Below are 14,277 nucleotides of genomic sequence, written 5' to 3'. Positions count from 1 at the left end.
GTGAAGCGAGCACCCAAGGGTCATCTTGGTAGCCTAGATTCTCGAGGTCCAGGACTCTCAATCCGATCTTGTTCAGTTGGTGTTGTTTAATCCAGCGGCATCGAAATAGGGCCACCGTTATATCCCTTCCTTAGTCAAGTTCCCATATCTCTTCAATAATGCCAAAGTATTGGATCTTTCGCCCCAATCCATCGAGAGCTTCTATTCGAACATCGTTGTTTTAATTCACATATTTACTATCCTTTGCATGGGTATAGTACGTATACCCATTGATGTCATAAGCATTCCAAGATGTCACTTGTCTCGATGGCCCCTCCGCCAACCTACTGATGGTAATAGAGCCTATGGTTTCTCTAGGTGGTATGTTTTGGTTCTTCATCCATGTAGTTAGTCGTTGCTTGTGTTGTTTGATGACCCAATCATCCGAACAGCCATTTCTCTCCGCCATAATAATAGCCAAGTGTTCATCAATGTACGGTTGCATCAGTTGTGTACTTTACAAGACACTGTAATGCGCCCGACTCACCTCTTTGTAATCATGGTCGATGAACACTTTTCTACCACTGGTGCCCTTCCTAGCCAGCCTACCCTTGTGACAAGAATCGAGTTTACCAATACCTTTCTATACTTTTAGGTACTCTTGACAGCACTCAACAACTTCTTCAGTATTGTAACCCTCTATCATGGAGCCCTCTGGGTATGCTCGATTATGCACGTATTGACTTAGAACCGACATGAACCGCTTGTAGGACCACATTTCATGCAAGTATCAAGGGCCCAATGCATATATCTGATGAACCATGTGAATCATGAGATGTGGCATTATATCAAAAAAGCAGGAGGTAAACACATCTCTAGTTGGTTTTGTGTCTCTACCACAAATTCATGTAGGTCACTCAACTCTTGCTTACCAATTGTCTTATGTGAGATCTTCAAAAAGAAGTAGCACATGCGGGTGATGGCCATTTTCAAGAACTCTGGCTTTATAGCCCTGATTGCAATAGGTAGAAGCACTGTTAGCATGACATGGCAATCGTGAGCCTTGTAGTGTGTTATTGACAAGTCCTTCATCGACACTAGCTTCTTCACATTTGCTGAAAACCTAGTCGGGACTTTGACCCCCCTCAGGAAAGTGCATATAGGTCTCTTCTCGTCTGGTGTTAGGTTGAAGCACGCCGTGGGCAGAGTGTATTTTCCATTAGCCTCAGGTACCGGGTGAAGCTGTGGCATCATGTTTAGCTGCACCATGTCTTTCCGTGCTTTTAGACCATCCTTTGACTTGCCTATGTCCAACAAGGTAGCAATGAGACTCTCAAAGACATTCTTCTGCATGTGCATAGCATCAATGGCATGGGGGACCTCCAAGTCTAGCCAATAAGGCAGATACTGAAAGAAGATCGATTGTTTTTTGAAAGGTACGCCTTCGATAGGAGGTGTGCTTCTATCTCTATTTGTCCCATCCGGATTCTTCTTTCCATAGATGACGCGTATGTTTTTTACCATTCTGTACACATGTTCTCCGTTATAAAGTCTCTCTAGAGGTGGTTTAATCTTCGGGGTGTTGTCATAAAATCTAAAGAACAATTTGCTACGGTACTTGTGACTTGTCTTTAAGAAGCGTCGGTTCCTTAGGTAAACTATCTTCTTAGATGCATCCAGGTACACCCATATAGTACCAAACAAGCAAACCAAGCATCCCATCTTCCCTTTGATCTCTCCAGACAAAGCAAATAGCGTGGGGTAATCATTGGTAGTAACAAATATTATTGCTCTACATATGAAGTTCTTCTTTTGGAACGCATCGTACATGTAACACCTCGGGTGTTTAAATATTAAAATATGCCATGTCATCATATGCATAGCACATCATTCATGTGGTAGTGAAAATTTTGATATACATACACTAAAACAAGTTTACCTTTATGTGGTATGTGTGGAATTGTATTGTTTGAATCAAGTTTAAAATTTTGGTTGGATTTGAATTTTCAAGAAAAACCCTGATTTTCAGTATTTAAATCCTACCCTGAAAACCCATTTCAAAATCTAAGCACATTTTGGGGTTGAGCCTAAAAGCAAAAGTGTAGAGCTTGGCAAGTTATACAAAGTTTGTTTTTGGAGTTTTCAAAGTTGTTATGAAAAATTTGAAGTAATTTGAAAAGGCGAAATTCTTTAAATGTCCCCTATTTGAATTCAAAATTTCATTTCAAAATGTAGACCGATTTAGGGGGTGGTTATAAAAGCAAAGTTGTAAAACTTTGAATTTTGAACAACTTTTATTTTTGGCGATTTTTGAGTTGTTATACAAATTTGGGAGTAATTTGGATTTTAAAACGGATGGCAATTCTGGATACAAATTTGTTATACAACTTTTCCGTCAACGAAGGCAAGCCCCGAATGCATTTAACCCTACCTTGTGTTTTACAAATTTTATCGCTTTTGCTTTTCTATACTGCATTAAGTGATTAGGAGTCAAGTGGAAACCTAATTGGTGCATCACCAACCTTGTTTTTCCATATCTACCTTGGTTACCTATTTTATTCTTAAATGTTTAGTTATGCTTAGTCATGCTTAGTCGGGTGATTACCTATCACCTGAGAATTTTAAATGGATCTTTGGTTACTTATGTTATCATGAGATATGAGCATGGAAGTAATAAATCTAGACCGGGTGGACTCGGTATGTGAGAGCCAGAAGACATGGAGGTCTTGTGAGCAGCTTCTTTCTGCCTGTGTCGATTAAGGTCCGTCCGTTGTTGAATTGCATGAGATGAGACTTTGTAGTACTAACCACATACTCTGGTAAACCTTAACTCGGCTATTCTATTATGAGAATGGCTACTCACGCACTAGGAGTGGAGAGATGGCGGGAATAGCATGTACCCACGTGGCAGTGGGCTGGATTGGTGGAGTACTGTATTCTCGGGTGGCGCGGACCCATTCTTGTTTTAGAAGATCCGAGGGTAGGTTGATATATGCAAGTCGGGGACCTGCATATGTCGTGTGGTCTGGAATCCCCAGCTGGGTTAATAATCAGTTCGAATCGTCGTTGCTCCTCGGTTATGGAGACTCAACTCACTGTTCATCATCGTAGTTAATAACTGAAACTTGAGTAAGGTTTGAGAAAGCGTTTGATATGAGGTTCATGATCTCATTACAGATCATGGCAGATTCATATATGGTTCTGATGAAGTTTAAATGTTGAAATACTAAAATTTTGTTAAAGAGCTTTTACGCAAAAGAACTTTGAGTATTGCTAAAGCCATACCTTGAATCCCCGAGCCTGCATTCCTGAGTCTTCTCAGTTTTTATTTCGGTTAAGTCTTGTTGAGTACTTTTGTACTCAGGGTTGGTTAACCCTTGTTGTAGGTGAGCCTCATGAGCAGGTCTATTTTGGACCTTGCTGCATGACTGTTGTTCCTGTCAATGATGATAAGTGAATGTGTGATCCTTGGGCAGGATGCTTATTTTGTGTGTTATGTTTATGTTAATTATGCCACTCCACTACTACTATGGTTTGTAATAATTATCGAACTTAGTTATGTTTATGTAAATTAAGTTATCGTAAGACTTCCGCTATTTTACTCTGATGTATATATTTGAATAAATGTTGTAATACTGCAATGACTCTGTAATGTGATCCTACTCGGAAATCGTGGATGATTCAGGGTTCCCTGAGGACACCCGATAGACTTCTTAAGTTACCAGGAACATATGCATAGTTGTCAAAGGTCGTTGGACAGTGACAAGTACATGTGGGTCCTATAGTTTAGGAGGTTCTGCCACGGAATGGTATCAGAGCAATCATTACAAAGTCTTTGTTGTATTGTTTTACAAAAACTTCAAAATGATTTTGGACAAATAAATGACTTGTTAATTTGGTCCAAATTGCTTCTGGCTTATCTTATTTCATTCTCACCATTCCTTAATTGATTAAAAAGGGTTTGTGTGGTGGAGTAGTAATCTTATTATGCCCTATATATAAATAACTGTGGTTATGTATCTTATAAGCTTTGATGTTTTTGTTTGTAAGACCGATTCATGCATCATGATTAATTCACTTGTTACTTCCTTCACCCTGAGTCTGGGTTGGGTAGTGAGTTTGGGTAAGTTATGTAATCCATCCTAGCTGCTCTTTAGATTTTGATCTAATGGTCTTAATTGGATTAATCTTGCTTCCTATAGTATAGCTCGCACCAAAGTAACGCCCCGTAAGTCCGTTGGACCTAAAGGAGTTCCTCGTCACCAGCTTGCCCCTAGAAATGACGGTGCTAGCAGTAGCAGCTCTAGGCCTGATCCCCAGGCAGAGATATAGAGGCTTTCAGCAGAGTTAGCACATGCTACTAGAGATAGGGCCTTGGATACTATCCGGATGGGCAAGTTAAAGGATCAATTGAAGTGTCGCACCACCGCTCATAAGAACTACGAGCATATGTTAGTTCATATGGTGGAAGGGAGAAATAAGGCTTGGCATAGGGAAGATGTAGCTAGAGCTAGAACGCATGAGCTAGAATTTTATGTAGAAGATTTAGAAGAACATAATACTACTTTGCATGAAGAAGTCCATAGGCTGAGCAACCTCCTGGATCCAAATCATGAACCTCAAGCTAATGCAATGGACCCTGGTGTCATCATTGCTGATGATGATGAACTTGAAGAGGAAGGAGAAGAAGATCCAAAAGAATTAGTGATGGTGGATGAAAGTGATAATGAAGGCGGAAATGTTTCCGGAATGGATACCGATCACGAGGTTTGATGTGGTCAAGGAGAAGAGTAGAGTTGTAAAATAGGAGATCTAGTTAAGTTAAGTAGTCTTGTTTAGGTGCGGGCTTGTGCTTAAATAAGTAAACCCAATGTAATGTGTTTGTAGTGAGCTCTTTTATATCTCAATAAAAGCTTGTGAGTAAAGTTTGATTTGTTATGAACAGATGCCTCGTACTCGTGCTTCGGATATTCTTGGTTCTTCGCATGAAGAGGGTGGTGTTCCTGATCCATCGCCAGTTCCGCCAACTTTAGCTGATGCTATAGCAGTACTGGTCCATGTGACCGTAGAAAATGCTCGATTGCTTCGAGAGATAGCTCAGAGTAATCAGAATATGGTGCATAATCAGAATATGGTGCAAGGAAACCATGGCTGCAATCTACAGACAAATGCTCCTGGTGGCAATGCTCCAACATCCCAGGGTCACAATTATCCATGTTACAATTGTGGAAGGACCGGTCATTTCTCTAGGTAATGTCCGTATCCCAAGCAGGCTAATCAAAATTATCAGAAGGCCCCTACCAATCAACAACAGGGTCAAGCACAGAACAAGAACCACAATCAGAATGCTCAGAAGGGCAAAGATGAAAGGAAGACAGGACGAGTGTTCTATATTCAAGCTGGAGAAATTCCGGAAGGGGAGCCAGTGATGATGGGTATGTTTCCTATCGCTGATCACCCTGTTGTTATGCTTTTTTATTCTGGTGCATCTCATTCATTCATCAATAGAACCTTTGTCGTAAAGCATGCAATTCCAATTGGGGAAACAAAGGAAAATTTCTTTATATAGTCGCCCGGGGGACGTCTGTGTACTAAGGAAATGGTATACCAGGTACCCATAAACCTGGGTGGGCATATTTTTCCCACTACCATGATTATTCTCAAGGATCGAGATATAGATATGATCTTGGGAATGAATTGGATGTATCAACATAAGGCTGTTATAGATGCTTTGCATAGGACATTAAGGGTGAGTTTGCCTGATAGTAATTCTTAGCTTCTTATCCAACTTCCAACCTTAAGGAGATCAGTGGAAAGAGTTTGTGCAACTTTTGTCAAGGAGATTAGAGATATCCTGGTAGTTTGTGAATTCCCTGATGTATTTCCTGAGGATTTACCCGGTCTACCACCAGATAGGGATGTTCAGTTTAACATAGAGTTAAAGCCTGGAACAGCTCCGATCTCTTGGAGAGCTTATAGGATGCCTCCCAAGGAATTAGCTGAGTTGAAGACTCAGTTGCAAGAGTTGATTGGGAAAGGATTTATTCAACCTATTTCATCACCTTGGAGATGCCCTGCAATTTTTGTGAAGAAGAAAGATGAGACCCTAAGGTTATGTATTGACTATCATCCGTTGAATGAAGTGACCATTAAGAATAAGTATCCCTTACCTCGGATAGACTTGCTTTTTGATCAACTGGCTGGAGCCAAAGTTTTCTCCAAGATTGATTTAAGGTCAGGCTGTCACCAAATCAAAATTAAGCCTGAAGATATTCCCAAAATGGCATTTACCACGAGATATGGATTATATGAATACTTGGTAATGTCTTTTGGTTTGACAAATGCCCCAGCTCATTTCATGTATCTGATGAATTCAGTATTCATGCCTGAGCTAAACAAGTTTGTGGTGGTGTTTGTTGATGATATCCTGGTTTATTCCAAGAACAAGAAGGAACACGCGGAACATCTCAGAATTGTCCTGACCCGCTTAAGAGAACATCAACTATATGCCAAATTCAGTAAGTGTGACTTCTGGCTTAAGGAAGTATAGTTTCTTGGACATGTCTTATCAGCTGAAGGAGTTGCTGTTGATCCAAGCAAAGTTAAGGATGTGCTTGATTGAAAACCGCCAACCACTGTTCATTAGGTTCGGAGTTTTCTAGGAATGGCGAGGTATTACTGTCGTTTTATTCCAAATTTCTCTAGAGTATCCAAGTCCATCACTGGGTTGTTGAAGAACCAAGCCAAGTTTGTCTGGTCCTCTAAATGTGAAGAAGCTTTCTAGACTTTGAAGAGACTGTTAACCACTGCACCAATATTAGCCCAACCTGATATCGAGAAGTCATTTGACGTTTATTGTGATGCTTCTAGTATGGGTATTGGATGTGTATTGATGCAAGAAGGCCGAGTCATTGCCTATGCTTCCAGACAACTTAAGCAACATGAAGAGCACTATCCCACTCATGATCTAGAGTTAGCAGCAGTTGTCCATGCTCTAAAGATTTGGCGGCATTATCTGCTTGGTAATACGTGCCATATTTACACAGATCACAAGAGTTTAAAGTATATCTTTACTCAATCGGATTTGAACATGCAACAGAGAAGATGGTTACAATTGATTAAGGATTATGACTTGGAAGTACATTACCATCCTGGTAAAGCAAATGTAGTTGCCAGATGCCCTCAGTCAAAAGAGCCATTGCAATTGTTTGACAATAAGAACAACGGGTTTGACTTTATGCCAAGAGATGGAAAAGTTAAGTATAGAGGTAATTCAATAAGGAAGTTTAACCAATATAACTGTTGAAGCCACTATTCAAGATCAGATTATTGCTACTCAGAAAGAAAACAAGGGTATAGCCCATATCAAAGAAAGAATCAAGAATGGGAAAGCAGAATGCTTCAAAGTAGATGATGAAGGTGTGTTATGGTTCAAGAATCGCTTAGTGGTACCAAAGGTTCCAGAGTTGCGACAGTCAATTCTTGAAGAAGCACTTGCTACTAGGCTATCTATTCATCCGGGAAGTAATAAGATGTACCATGACTTGAAACAAAGGTTTTGGTGGACCAAAATGAAGATAGAAATTGCCCGGTATATAGCCAAGTGTGATACTTATCAAAAGGTGAAAGCTATACATTTGAGGTCTGCTGGAGAGTTACAGCCATTACCTATTCCAACTTGGAAGTGGGAGGATATTAGTATGGACTTTATTGTTGGTCTACCCAAGACATCAAAAGGTTTTGACTCAATATGGGTCATTGTAGATCGACTAACTAAGTCAGCACATTTTCTTCCAGTCAAGAGTATATATCCTACTATCCAGTATGCCAAGATGTATCTAGCAAGAATCATGAGTCTATATGGAGTACCAAAGACCATAGTGTCAGATCGGGGTACACAGTTTGTCTCCAGCTTTTGGAAACACTTGCATGCTTCGTTAGGTACCAAACTCCTGTATAGTACAGCTTATCATCCCCAGACTGATGGTCAGACTGAAAGGGTCAATCAAGTACTTGAAGATATGTTAAGATGTTGTGTTCTTAACTATTCCAAGAAGTGGGATGAATGTTTGCCTTTGGCTGAGTTTTCATACAACAATAGTTATCAGGAGGGCATTAGAATGGCTCCATTTGAAGCACTCTATGGTCGTAGATGCAGAACATCACTGAGTTGGTCTGAGCCCGGGGAAACAAGGTTCTTTGGAGTTGACCTTGTGAAAAAAACAGAAGACAAGGTTAGGCAAATACAAAGTAATTTGAAGATAGCTTAGTCCCGACAAAAGAGTTATGCAGATAAACGACATAGACCTTTAGTGTTTAACAAGGGAGATTTTGTATATCTAAAGGTATCACCAATGGAGGGAGTTACCTATTTTGGTGTTAAAGGCAAGTTGGCACCTTGTTATATTGGACCATTTCAAATTTTAGAAAGGTATGGAAAAGTGGCATATCGCTTCAAGCTATCCGAACATCTTTTAGCTGTGCATGATGTGTTCCATGTTTCTCAATTGAAGAAGTGTCTTTGAGTGCCTGAGCAGAATGTTGAGGTTGAAGGAGTGGAACTTGAACCTGATTTGACCTATTCCGAATATCCTATCCGAGTTTGGATTAGAAAGATTGTGTCACACGAAGAAGGACAATCAAGTTCTACAAGATACAATGGAATCAACATTCCGAAGAAGAAGCTACTTGGGAATCCGAAGATTACTTGCTAGAAAAATTTCCAGAGTTTCTTGCGTCGATATAGAATAATGTTAGTCTGCTTTGATGATAAGAATCATGTTTGTAAAGGAACCTTGGCTGTTTTATGGACAGATTTTGTATGTGTTCGCGCGACACATTTCCTTTTCCATTACTTACCCTATGACTTTGAATCTTGGGACAAGATTTCTTTTAGGGGGAAGGATTGTAACACCTTGGGTGTTTAAATATTAAAATATGCCATGTCATCATATGCATAGCACATCATTCATGTGGTAGTGAAAATTTTGATATGCATACACTAAAACAAGTTTACGTTTATGTGGTATGTGTGGAATTGTATTGTTTGAATCAAGTTCAAAATTTTGGTTGGATTTGAATTTTCAAGAAAAACCCTGATTTTCAGTATTTAAATCCTACCCTAAAAACCCATTTCAAAATCTAAGCACATTTTGGGGTTGAGCCTAAAAGCAAAAGTGTAGAGCTTGGCAAGTTATACAAAGTTTGTTTTTGGAGTTTTCAAAGTTGTTATGAAAAATTTGAAGTAATTTGAAAAGGCGAAATTCTTTAAATGTCCCCTATTTGAATTCAAAATTTCATTTCAAAATGTAGACCGAATTAAGGGGTGGTTATAAAAGCAAAGTTGTAGAACTTTGAATTTTGAACAACTTTTATTTTTGGAGATTTTTGAGTTGTTATACAAATTTGGGAGTAATTTGGATTTTAAAACGGATGGCAATTCTGTAAATAAGTGGAACAGTGCCACGACCACCGCCCCACCGTCGGCGTCCTTCTGCTCGGTTCCAGACGCGCCTGTGGCCGCCCTTGGCTTTGTGCTAGTGTGGAGAAGGCCGCGACGTGTCTTCCTCTTGTTTCCTTGGCCGCCCTATAAAGCCCCGGTGCCGTCGCCGTTCTTCCTTTCCCTTGCTCTGTTCTTCCCGTCGCCACAGCTCAACTCCGGCGAGCCCGCATCGTCGCTGTAGTGCTTCACCGTCACAGCAAAGCCAGTTCCAGCTCCGTCTCCTTCTTATGCATCCATCCAGCTAGCTTGGGTCGCCTGATTCCGCCGGGAACCCGCTGTGCGAACCTTTCTTCCTCGTGGCCGGCAACCTCGCCGGTGATCCCATTTCACCGCGGCCAGCGCTCTCCAGTGAGTCTTGGCTCTTGCTTAGTGCACCTACAGTTTTGTCTCGATGCCATGGTGCTAAATACCTCATTGCTTGGTTAATTTGTCCATCACGGTCACCGGTTCACCGCCGTCGTCGTTGTTTGCGCCGCCGTGATCACCGTGGACATTGACCAACATCTCTGTTGATCCTCTGACCTCGCTCTTTGCTCCATTGCGTTCGGGGTGAGCTGTTGGACCTTCTTGTGCCATTTATTTAATCACTATTGGGCTCCTGTCGCCGGCGTAGTGTCGCCGAGCCACCATGTCCGCCATGGCCGGCGAAGTGCTTGTATCGTGTCGTAATTAATCTCAGTAGTGCCACAAATCGATGCGCCTAGTCATGGTGAACGTGTTGGTATCTTCGCCGTCGCTGTTGGTCTCACCAGCGGCGAGATTACGTCGGTCAGCGCCATCATCGTCGTAGTCAAACGCGGGAGGTTGAAGATGACATGTGGGGTCACCTTGTCAGTGACTCAGTGGTTTGAAAATGGATTTTTCTATTTTTCAGATTTGAGTGAATAGTATTAGTTTTTGTTATTTTTGTGTAGAATTATTTAGAGTTCCAAAAATTATGAAAACTTTTGTGTGACCTCTCTGTGATGTATATTATTTAATAAAAATATGAAATATTGTTTTTCAGTACTTTTTGAATGTGATGAAAATTGCTCAATTAATTACTAAATGAGTTTCCATGATTTTTCTAGGCTTAATTAATTATCCAAAAATTATGAAAATTATTTTGCCACTTAGTTATCATGTAATGAACATTTACAAAAACTTTGAGCTCAATTAGAATAAGTTGATTTATTTCATAATTTTGAATTAAATAATTAATTCATAAAAGCAAATAGTAATCTTTAATGATTTAGGTTTTGATTGAATTTTTGGATTGAGTGATGACCTTGGGTCATTAGTTGATAATGATCCTTGGCAATTGATGTATGTGTTACAAAAAAGATTTAGTTAGTTTGACTTGCAACTGCACCGCAAAGGAGAGTTGTATTCGAATTGTTAATTTTGTATCCATCATCGAGCATCATGTTTCGTAGCCCGCATCATGTTAAACATGGCATTGTTACTACATGTAGTGAACGAAGGTGAACACGTGGTAGTTAATAAAGTTGCGGAGGAGGTTAATCCGTCTGTTGAGGTCAGATTGGATAATTGTGGAACGTCGCAGGAACCTAACTTTTCCGTCAACGAAGGCAAGCCCCAGATGCATTTAATCCTACCTTGTATTTTACAAATTTTATCGCTTTTGCTTTTCTATACTGCATTAAGTGATTAGGAGTCAAGTGGAAACCTAATTGGTGCATCACCAACCTTGTTTTTCCATATCTACCTTGATTACCTATTTTATTCTTAAATGTTTAGTTATGCTTAGTCATGCTTAGTCGGGTGATTACCTGTCACCTGAGAATTTTAAATGGATCTTTGGTTACTTATGTTATCATGAGATATGAGCATGGAAGTAATAAATCTAGACCGGGCGGACTCGGTGTGTGAGAGCCACAAGACATGGAGGTCTTGTGAGCGGCTTCTTTCCGCCTGTGTTGATTAAGGTCCGTCCGTTGTTGAATTGCATGAGATGAGACTTTGTAGTACTAACCACATACTCCGGTAAGTCTTAACTCGGCTATTCTATTATGAGAATGGCTACTCGTGCACTGGGAGTGGAGAGATGGCGGGAATAGCATGTACCCACATGGCAATGGGCTAGATTGGTGGAGTACTGTATTCTCGGGTGGCGTGGACCCGTTCTTGTTTTAGAAGATCTGAGGGTAGGTTGATATATGCAAGTCGGGGACCTGCATATGTCGTGTGGTCTGGAATCCCCAGCTGGGTTAATAATCGGTTCGAATCGTCGTTGCTCCTCGGTTATGGAGACTCAACTCACTGTTCATCATCGTAGTTAATAACTAAAACTTGAGTAAGGTTTGAGAAAGCGTTTGATATGAGGTTCATGATCTCATTACAGATCAGGGCAGATTCATATATGGTTCTGATGAAGTTTGAATGTTGAAATACTAAAATTTTGTTAAAGAGCTTTTACGCAAAAGAACTTTGAGTATTGCTAAAGCCATATCTTGAATCCCTGAGCCTGCATTCCTGAGTCTTCTCAGTTTTTATTTTGGTTAAGTCTTGTTGAGTACTTTTGTACTCAGGGTTGGTTAACCCTTGTTGCAGGTGAGCCTCATGAGCAGGTCTATTTTGGACCTTGCTGCATGACTTTTGTTCCTGTCAATGACGATAAGTGAATGTGTGATCCTTGGGTAGGATGCTTATTTTGTGTGTTATGTTTATGTTAATTATGCCACTCCACTACTACTATGATTTGTAATAATTATCGAACTTAGTTTGTAAGGTTTGAAACAACTGGTTTGTAAATTAAGTTATCGTAAGACTTCTGCTATTTTACTCTGATATATATATTTGAATAAATGTTGTAATACTGCAATGACTCTATAATGTGATCCTGCTCGGAAATCGTGGATGATTCGGGGTTCTCCGAGGACACCCGACAGACTTCTTAAGTTACTAGGAACATATGCATAGTTGTCAAAGGTCGTTGGACAGTGACAAGTGCATGTGGGTCCTATAATTTAGGAGGTTCTGCCACAGTACATCGGCTCCCCATGCCTCCATAGCCTCTCCATTTCTTGCATCAAAGGCTCGAGGAACATGTCTATATCAATGCCTGGTTGTTTAGGGCCAGAAATAAGAATAGTGAGGAGAAGGTACTTTCTCTTCTGACACAACCACGTTGGGATGTTGTACATGGTCAGGATCACTGGCCAAGTGCAGTGGTCGCTCATCCTCTCATTGAAGGGATTCATTCCATCGGTGCGCAAGCCAAAACGTACATTCATTGGGTCATCGTTGAATTCTTTGTGCTTCTCATCGAACCTTTGCCACTGACTACAATCAGCTGGGTGTGCAATCTTATCATCATCTACCTTGTGCTCATCATCCCACCATGTCATGAGTGCGGCTTCTTTAGGGTTTAGGAAGATACATCTCAAGCAGTCGGTCACTAGCAGGTACCACATTACTAAGGAAGGAATTCTTCTCTGCTTTGCATCATTGCCTAATGGAGTGTCCTCTAGGGGCTGAGATTCATGTACCACCTTTTTTGTACCCTTCTTATTCCTCTTTTTGTCCATAGAGGCTTCATCCCCACCGTAAAGGTCACTGTTCTTGTATCGGCTGGACCCACCCCGCGAACATTTATCCAGTGACTTGAACGTTTCGCCACAAAAAAGTATACAGTGGTTGGGGCATGCATGGATTTTTTTCAACCCCCATTGTCAATGGACTTATGACCTTCTTCGCTTGGTATGTGTTGGCGGGAACTGAGTTTGGTTATGATAGCACCCATGACAGGAGATGCAATAGATCATTGAAACTACAGTCTGACCAGCCATACTTAGCCTTCAGGATGAGTAGCTCAAGCACAAAACGTAGCAATGTCCAATGTGTCGGACAACTCTTTTCAACACCATACAGTCTCCTTCGATGCTTTTGTCACCATTTCCAAATTTTCTAGACCTTTTGAGCTATTTAGTAAAATCTCTGGTCCAAGGGCTCGAATCATGTCCTCCAAATCATCTTTATCCCCGACACATGCTCCACCATCATTATTGGCACCACCTTCGTTGTTACCATCCCAACCACCAGCATCACCACCTTGTTCATTGTCAAACTCTGAATCCATTCGTGCATCAAGCTCTGCTGAATATTGGGACAGGGATTCTAGAGTTTCGTCGTCGTATTCCTCCTCATCCTCGTCGTTAACAATAACCGTTTTACCATGATGAATCCACATTGTGTAGTCCTCAACAAATCCTCACATAATCAAATGTGATCTGATGATAGTCACATCTGTCCATGCCATACGGTTCTCGCAATCTTTATAGGGACAAATAATTGTATCCTTATTCTCTGTCAATGTCGTTGCATGCTTCTTTGCGACTTCAATAAATTTATCCACCTCTTCACGGAAACCTACCTTGAACCTTAACGAACCATACATCCAAGAGTTTCTGTACTCCATCTTTTACAACAACAACAAAACAAACATTAAAGGACTACTTATTCAGATATATATAAAAATGAATCAAATTAATAATTACTTGAGAATAATTGTATATACTTCAGATATATATGAATATAAATCAAATATAATTACATGAAGCATACAAACACACCATGGTAGAAGAAAAAATATTAATGGCTCATTTATCCATAAAATAATTAAAATACATATTTATTGATTACAATAAATAATTTCAAAGACAACAATTAGAAATAATTATATTTTACCCAATATCTTTCATGCAAACCCTAGTCCAATTTCATCAAACACAAATTTACAAAACTGAAATTAATAAAAAAAACCAAACCCTAGATCTAGATCTACATGCACATGA

At 40.2% G+C, this 14,277-nt stretch overlaps 1 pseudogene; it reads left to right on the top strand.

The window, feature by feature from the left end:
* LOC136507341 (G-type lectin S-receptor-like serine/threonine-protein kinase At2g19130) overlaps window positions 1-14,277 on the top strand; it is a 32,283-nt pseudogene that overhangs the window by 14,821 nt on the left and 3,185 nt on the right.

Source organism: Miscanthus floridulus, chromosome 15 (assembly GCF_019320115.1).
Source record: "Miscanthus floridulus cultivar M001 chromosome 15, ASM1932011v1, whole genome shotgun sequence".
Taxonomy (NCBI): Eukaryota; Viridiplantae; Streptophyta; class Magnoliopsida; order Poales; family Poaceae; genus Miscanthus; species Miscanthus floridulus.
The sequence above is the reverse complement of the archived record's forward strand: the minus strand, read 5'-3'. Positions and strand labels throughout refer to the sequence as shown.